The sequence below is a fragment of the Pogona vitticeps genome, chromosome 2 (assembly GCF_051106095.1).
Source record: "Pogona vitticeps strain Pit_001003342236 chromosome 2, PviZW2.1, whole genome shotgun sequence".
Lineage (NCBI taxonomy): Eukaryota > Metazoa > Chordata > Lepidosauria > Squamata > Agamidae > Pogona > Pogona vitticeps.
The window spans coordinates 101,003,773-101,013,142 of record NC_135784.1 but is presented as its reverse complement, the minus strand read 5'-3'; positions in this window follow the sequence as shown (position 1 = coordinate 101,013,142).

Sequence of the window (9,370 nt, the reverse complement as noted above, 5' to 3'; positions counted from 1 at the left end):
CTAGGGCAGCAGTTTTATGATCCTGAGAATATATCTGAGGGGCCCAGAGTGGGAGTGAATGTATCTCCCCACTGAAGCTCTTCAAAATGTTCCAGAATCTGAGGGGGAAATCCAGTGTCAGATATATTTACTTCTGACCCTTCCTGGGCATTGTGGAGGTTTCCATGGTGGCCCTTCCTCCCTAGTTCAGAACTCTGACTTGGAAGAGGGGCAAAAAGGGGGCAAGCAGGGGTGGTGGCAGGGGGCGGCAGCAGTGGCGGGTTGGCTGAGGGAAGAAGACCTTGAAGTGCTGGAGCCAAAGACCACTGAGCTCTCTACCAGGTCCCCAACACAGAATAAACTTTAGACATGCCTCTCCATGTGTCTAACTCAATTCCTTCTCATTGGTCTCATTATTTGGATAAGTTACTTTTTTGGACTGTCTCTTGGAATTCTCCAGTCACAATAGCCAGTTCCCATAATAGCTGGGGGATGCTGGTTGTTGTAAACCAAAAATTACAAGCAAGCAAGCAAAACCCACCATACCCAGAGAAAGAGAGGACACAGCCAGTCCTCCACTGCTCCATCCTGTCCTGGGGATTGCTCTCTGGGTGCCTTCGCATTTTGGATTAAAGTACCGAATTATGAATACACACACCATGTTAGAGATGGAGCTGCAAGCTCTTGCACCCTAAACTGATTTAAGTACATCTCTGTTCTTGCTAACTGGGAAAAAATAGGAATAAATTAAAAGTTGAAAACTGAAACCATCAACACTATAGTAGCCAGTAAACAAAAGCAAGGGTTTATTATCTGGGCTTAGAAATGGTTTACAGGAGCCATCAGGCAGTATTATCTTGCAGAAGCAAAGGGAATATGCATTTTTAAAGCAAAAGTTCTGAAATTAAACATGCCTGCAATGTAATTAAAGAGCAGCAATAAATTTGGGTATTTAGTTACACTTCTTTACAACACCACACTTCAAAATGGTATGTCATCATTGTATACAAAGGTATGTTGTAATTGTATGTCTACTCAGTTGGTAGTGGGGCCTGTTGAACTCATCAGGACTCAGTTCTGAGAAAACCCCCGTATAGGAATACATTACAAGGGTCATCAAAAGCTATGTTGGAACCATATTTGCTTATTCTGTCTCAGACAATATCCTTGAAAATACTACATTAGCTCAGTGAAGCTGATTTAACAAAGCAAAGAGGCTTGCGAAATATGTAAAGTTTAATAATGGCATTAGCTTTCATTCATATCACACACACACCCAATTTTATGATATTACAAGGTCCTTGGTTGATTCTGTTGCAACAGGCCAATCCAGGCATGGAAAACATGCAGCCCTCCAGATTCTGTTGGACTACAAGTTCTATCAGTCCCAGACAGTTTAGCCAGTGGTGAAGGATGCTTGGAGTTGGAATCTACCAGCATCTAGAGGCTCAGAGGTTCTCATTAGAAGGCAAACGTTCCAGACGGGTCTTCATTCTGAATGTTTACTATTCTTTTAATCTCTTTCCAATGCCTAAAAAAAGGTATCATCCTAATATGGATTTGGGATTTTCTACTCTTTCACAGCATGGCTTGTTTCTAGGTGGTGTGTGCATTTCAAACATCCATCAGTTTATTTCACTTGGTGCAAAAAATTTGGAGGAATTGAAGAAGAAAGAGGAGCTACGACATTATCAGCGCCATGTCTATTCTACACAGCTATAGGTTCTATTGAATTCACTGGGGCTTTCCTTCAGATAGGTGCCTGTAGCATGGCAGCCTTGGTGTCTGCTGAAATAGATTGATAGGTGAAGACATAAAGAATTGAGAATGGTGGCTGAGTAAAACAAAGGGGTGTGTGCAAAGAGAGTAGCAGTCATTGGGGTGAGAGCAAAGGAAATAGCCAAAGGGGGAGGATGATCAATGTTGGCACAGAGATGTCAGAGACTAATTCCAGATGTGTGTGGACAGGGATCCCAGTACATCCAGCATCAGATCTCCTCACATATAGGTGTAAACACTGGGATGATCTGTTCAAATCTGTAACAAAAAAATTGAATAATTTGATCCAACACAGATCTAAACAAATTCACAGTGAATAAATCATCCAGCAAGTCGAGGGTTGAGATGACTGGGGATGCAGTTGCAAAGTCAACTGTTTGAAAGAGTCTGCTTTGTTAAAGGAAAAAGTGAATGAAAGAGGAAGGATTTCTTCATAACGCTCTGGAAGTATCGAACACTAGCTGTTGCTATAGAAAGGACATTGAGCAAGACGATCTCCTGGATTTTACTTTTCTTCTTTCTAAGAAAATCTGTGATTTCTTTCCAGTCTGCTGGTGACATGGGATTAAAATTACTCTGAAGTTATGTGAAGAAGCCCAAATGAGAATCAGGGGGAAAAAACAGATATACAAGTCAGCTTGAGACACAGCTTTATTATTGAAAATGAATCGTGAGCTGGATCAGGGTTTTTGATGATTTAAACTCACGTGGTTTTCCTGTTAGAGTGTGCTTCAGACAACTTTTATTTTGGTTGTAAGCTGTGCTGTATTTTGGTCAAGGGGGCTACATAGGCTTTAAAATCACTGCATTTTAAAGCAAAATGTACCTCGGCACTTCAGCTTCTAATTTTTCCAATTTTAATGGCAGGGTACCCTGCCATCCAAAACTTCTGAGCCTCACATCCAATACTTCGCAAACCACACAGACACAATTTACTCTGGCACAGGTGAACACATATGGCAACACAATTACAAAATATTGCACTCAGCTTCAAAATAGACAACTCCCTTGTGGGTGTTCAAAAAACCTCACTTTCCAACCAACCCCCCCGCCCCATGCTTTGCTGTACATTGTGTAGGTGGATATTTCAAAATCAATTTTAAGCAAGCTAAACCTGACACAAAACCAGGAATAAATTTCTTCTTCCTATCTTGAACGATTTCATTGTTTAATGCTGTAAAACTGTCATGATATATTAGTTGTTTTTATCTTGTCTGTTGTGAGCAGCCCAGCGTAGACTATGTCTGGATGGACGGCATATAAGTACAATAAATAAATAAATAAATAAATAAATAAATAAATAAATAAATAAATATTATGACATCCCTTTGCATCCACGTTTCACTCATCTAGAAAATCATCTTTGATGTTGGATTGGGGGAAAGAGAAATCATGGGATATCCTCTTCAAAGCTACCCAAGCTAAAGTCAGATATTTCATTACAATACAGTATATTTTTAAGAGCACAGGTAATCAGGGAGAGGAAGCAAAGAATTCAGACGGAATGCTAGTTGAATTTCAGTGAGGACTCAATGATTCTAAGAATAGTTTTAAGCTTTAGAATGTAAGGCAAACCAGATCAGTTACTTGAGGTATATTTTCAGTTTGAAAGGCACTAAATCAAGTTCCCCAAATCAGATCAGAAACAAAGACTGCTTCTAACTTCAGTCTCAGAAGATGACTAGTGCAGATGACAGCAAGAAGGAAGAATACTGAAGTGTTTCTAGCTCTGACTCCTTGTATATGAAGTTGTGGCAGAAAAATAGGTGTAAATTAGCTAAATGAACATATTAGTTAAACATACCACACACAGAGAAATTGTATGTTTTTTATACATACAACATGTAATTCCTTCTTTGGCGTAAAAGATCAAATCAAAGAGTAATTTATATTTATATAAAATCTTTGATTCTATGTCTGTGCAAGGAAGAGCCCAGTGTCACTTTAAGGAAGCATTTGGCCCATTCTTTCCAACAGGACAATCTCCGTTGGTCCAATGGCAAGCCAGAGAAGACTTGGATATATGCAGGAGGAACCTTACACTTCACCTGCATTTGACAGGATTCTGGGCAATGTGTTGTTGAGAACTATTTAAAAAATATCTAGATTCCCAATAAACTTCACTTACATTTTTTACCTACAAAGTAATGCAAGAAATGTATTGCAAAAAGAATAATCTTCTACCAATAATCATACTTCATCATAGTATAACTTGTGGTTTTTAAATTTTGTTTTTAATACAAATCGTCTTTTTTTAAAAAAAAAAATCACAGCTTAGCATAAAGATACAGAAAAATATCCCTGCTAAATGAATAATGCTTAAAAGAAAGAGACAGCTTGCTGCCAAGGTACTGTGCTAATTAAACCTAGAAGTAATTGTACAACCCTTTAATTGAGATAAGCTGGGTGTTTCAACAAAAAGCACTGAATTCACAGTTTCTGTTAGCAGGGAGTGTCTGCAAACATCCACTGGTCCTGGAAAGCCATTCCTGTGCAACAAAAGGAATAATCAGTTTGGGTGATCAGTACCTTTGGTCTTGAATGGAACAGATACATAAATTATTCTTTAACATTTACAGAGAGCAATACAATGGGATTTTTAATTTGGTTCATTGATAAATGCATTTATTCTGTAATAAAATGCACAAATCATTCCCTACTATTGCAGGCATCAAAGGATGAACAGGCATGTCTGAGCCAAACCCAGTTCTTCATCAAATACACAAATTTGTCTCAAAAAAAAATGAAAGACTAAATAACCCAAACTCTGTTGGCCTCGTGTAGCCCCAAAGACCTTCCTGCAGATCCCCCAAGGCCTCCTGTAGGTGCTAATTTCTCTCCTCCCACTTCCCCACTACTAACCAGGAGCACTGTTTCCAGAATTCTAACGAGCTGGGCATTTATTTATTTATTTATTTATTTATTTATTTATTTATTTATTTATTTATTTATTTATTTATTTATTTATTTATTTATTTATTTATTTATTTATTTATTTATTTATACCCCACCTATCTGGTCGTTGTGACCACTCTAGGCGGCTTCCAGACAATTTAAAAGAAAACATATACAAATACCAAAACAAGAAAAGTAAATCAAAATAAGACATTAAACAATAAACAATAAATGGTAGACAAATTCTTCAAGATGGAAAGTAACAGAGAAAAAGTAAAGACAAGAGAAATTAAGTATTGACTGGAGGGAAGGCCTGCTTAAACATCCAGGTTTTTAGTTGGGTCTTTAAAATGCCCAGCGATGGGGCGGCACGAATCTCTGGAGGGAGGTTGTTCCAGAGGCAAGGGGCCACCGCCAAGAAGGCCCGGTTTCTTGTTTTTTCCTTTCGGGCCTCCCTCAGCATCAGGCCCCTCAGCCTCACATCCTGACTCGATCAAGTGATATGGGTAGATCTTGGCTGGAGTAGGCATTCCATCAAATATCGAGGTCCTAAACTGTTTAGGGCGTTATATGTAAGCATCAACACTTTGAAGTTGATGTGGAACTGAATGTGCAGCCAATGCAATGCGGCCAGAGTGGGAGAGATATGGTGGTATTTTCTCAGTCCATTAAGGAGTCTGGCCACCGCATTCTGCACCACTTGGATCTTCCGCATCAGCCTCAAAGGTAGCCCCACATAGAGCGCATTACAGTGGTCTAATCTTGAGATTACGAGTGCATGCACCAAGGTAGTGAGTGCCCCAGCATCAAGATAGGGTCGCAGCTGGGCTATCCGCTGGAGATGAAAGAAGGCGGTATGGACTACGGACGCCGCCTGAGTTTCCATAGTGAGTGTTGGGTCCAGATGGATCCCCAAGCTGTGGACCTCACTCTTGGCGGCCAGAGTCACCCCCCCAAAAGAGAGAGAGTTTCTCAGACCACCTACTGTGGGGGCACCCACCCTCAGCACCTCCATCTTGTCCGGGTTCAGCCTCAGCTGATTTTCCTGGATCCATTGCAGTACAGCCTCCAGGCAGCGCTGAAGGGACAGAACAACATCTCCTGCAGTTGGAGAAAAGAAGATGTAGAGCTGTGTGTCATCAGCGTACTGGTGACACGATGCCCCACACCCCCTGATGACCCCACCCAGTGGCCTCATGTAGATATTAAACAGCATTGGGGACATAATCGACCCCTGTGGAATCCCACAATTGAGGCTCCATGGGGCCAAAACACTCTCCCCAAGCTGTACTCTCTGGGGACAGTCCTCCAAGAAGGAATGGAGCCAGGCAAGCGCCAAGCCACCAATTCCCAACTCGGAGAGCCTCCCCAGGAGGATACTGTGGTCGACGGTATCAAAGGCCACCAAGATGTCGAGGAGGACTAACAGAGACGTTTTGCCCCTGTCAGCCTCCCTCAGCAAGTCATCATACAGGGCAACCAATGCCGTTTCTGTACCGTGGCACAGCCTGAAGCCCGACTGAAATGGGTCCAGGGCATCCGTTTCATCAGTTTCAATAACATCACTGGGAAAGGATGAGGTTTTCCACTTCTCCTCTGGCAGGAACCCAGAAGCAGCAATTGGGAGCCAAGCGGAGGTGGGGAAAAGAAAATGTTATTCGCTCTCCAGTGACCGCACAGCCAAGTCCTCAAAAATTTTCTTCAGGGATAATTATGATGCAGCTACATAAATGTTGGGGATGGTGAATTCCAGAAATGTGGAGCCACAGCTGAGAATGTCCTGCTCTCTCATGTGCCTTCTTGGCACCAAAATGCTCATGAATTTACCATTTACAAGAGTCTGACAAAGGACTGCATGTGTTCACACAGACAAGCAAAGCAATGCTTATGAGCTTCACGTGTTTCCACACATATCTTGTACTGAGTAATTGGCACTATTCAGAATTTTTAATTGCATGTATGTATGTATGGAATTTTCTCCTCCTGTTGTTACCCTGACTTGAAACTGTGTACAACAAACATTTGGAGGGACAGCAGGATCACGCCCATTGCCTCTGCCCTTGGCTTCTATTTTACTTGCTTACACATTTATTTCTTATTACTTACATGTGTGTATGTGTGTGTATCCTGCGTTTTCATTAAAAATAGTGCTCAGAACAACTTAGATATGTCTTAAATGAATACAAATATATCGAACCAATTTTAACTTTGAAAATCATAAAACCAGCTAACTATATTAGATATATGCACATTATATTAGCAATGCACATTATATATATTTCACCTATAATTTCATCTTATATATACATCTGTAGCATTCTTTCCTCATATTCATGAAAATAATTAAAGCTGCTTGTGCAACAATCCATTGTGTGATCACAGCAACCTTCCTCCAGTTACAGCAAGAGCAAGCTGATTGCCCTATTACAAGAGAAGGTATAGCAGCTTGAAGTCACCTACCTACACCTTGGGCTCATCAGGAAAAGTTAGCAAAGCAGACTTTCCTGCAGGAGCAACATTGGGTGGACAGCGCCAAAGGGAAATAATATGGTGATTGGTAAGATCTTGGTGTATCCTTGGGCAAGCTGCACAGCCCCAGAGTGCCTACCCACCTCTGAGTACTAAAAGTCACCAGAATGGGTTGCCATGTGGGGATCAAAATGATGGCACACAATTATTATAACTACAACAACCAGGTTGGGTTCATTAAAAACTCTCTCACACACACACACACAACCAACTCAACCCCCCCCCCCAATCTTACTTTTGTTCAGAGTTGCTATGGATGTAGTGTATCTTAATTTCAGGAAGGCTTTTGACAAGATCTCACATGATATTCTTGAGGTGAAACTGCTAGATGATGCCATTCAGAATCTTTATGAATGACTTGGATGCGGGTGTAAAAGGGAAGCTCATCAAATGTGGAGACGACATCAGATTGGGAGGGAGAGCTAATGATTCAGAAGGTAAAATCTAGATTGAAGGTAACCTTATTTGATCTCATGACCTTGATTTCAGACTACCTAAAAAGAACATGCAGACAGAAAGCCATGAGTAAGTCACAACTAGAATAGACCCATTGAATCAGCAAGGTAAAGGTAAAGGTTCCCCTTGACATTTAGTCCAGTTGTGTCTGACTCTAGGGGGCGGTGTTCATCCCCGTTTCCAAGCCATAGAGCAAGCGTTTGTCCGAATACAGTTTCCGTGGTCACGTGGCCAGCGCAACTAGACACGGAACACCATTACCTTCCCACCGTGGTGGTACCTATTTATCTACTTGCATTTTTACATGTTTTCGAATTGCTAGGTTGGCAGGAGCTGGGACAAGTGATGGGAGCTCACTCCGGCACGTGGATTTGACTTTATGACTGCTGGTTTTCTGACCTTGCAGCACAGAGGCTTCTGCGGTTTAACCCACAGTGCCATGATATCCCCTAATTGAATCAGTAGGGACTGGTAAATACACTCCTTCATAAGTGCCATTGATTCAATGGGCCAGCTTTAGCTGTGACTTCCTACTGGATTTCAGCCATAATTTTCATGTGTCATGTTTGCAGAATTGGAAAGTAAATCATGCTGGATGGAGCTGCAACTTCTCTTTGTCTGCTGCTATTTTAATTATAAGTCATTCTTGGTGGTGGCAGCAGGAGGGACACAAACACACACAGAGATTTTGAGAGAGAGAGAGAGAGAGAGAATGAGAGAGAGAGAGAGAGAGTAAAATTAAGATTACGTTCAATGTCTTCTAGGGGCTGAAAAGAAATATATTTGGGAGCAGCCTAAATATTTTCCTTTATTACACAGATAAGGAGCATGTGTAGGAAGAGCTGTTCTCATGTTTGCCAAACATTATTTTTGTTTGCAAGATCAGCGTGCAATTTGATATTTAAAAAAAAATGCATGAGAAAACCTTGAGCCAGGATCTCAAGCTGTTTTGAAGAGATGAGGCTCATGTACCACATGCAGCTGGCCAGTTTGGATACAACATTTTGTCACCAAAAAAATCTTCTTTTAATCAGACTAGTCATACTCAATTTATACAACTTGAAAATACAGTAGAAGTACTGTATAAATATAGCCTGAATGGGTGCCACTGCAGTTAGCTGCAAAACTAAGTCATCAGATGATTCTTCTCCAACTTCCAGAAGCTTTTGAAGCGAATTATAATTATTTTTAAAGCTTGGATGCATCCTCATAATAGACAGAACCTGTCTATTTTTGTACTGCATGGACACAGGCAACTTCTGCGTTCACAGAATAACAACAACAATAGCATGCTGACAAGTCAATTCTGACTTCTGGCAAACTTTTTCAGGGTTTTCCAAGTACAGAATGCACAGAAGTAGTTTACCATTTGGGAAGGGGGAACACCCTGGGACTGTGCATTTTGCTCAAGGCCACACAGGCTGGCTCTTATCTCAGGAGACGCAGAAGGGAATTGAGCTCCCAACCTCTGTCTCCATAGTCAGATAGCTAAATCCTTGAGCTTCAATATAGCAACAATATATTCTGCTGTTGGTTTCTTCTCATGCTTTTTTTACATAACAGCCAGTGGGTTTCTTGCTTGTATTTAATATGCATCATCTCACTGAAGTTGAAGGTTTATGGTTACCTAATGAGCAATGGTTTTCAACCATGTGTTCCAGGCAGACTGAAAGCTTGCCAGAGTCTTTGGTGTGATGATCAGTCATGGTGGCCTTGCCTGCTATTGCCAAAC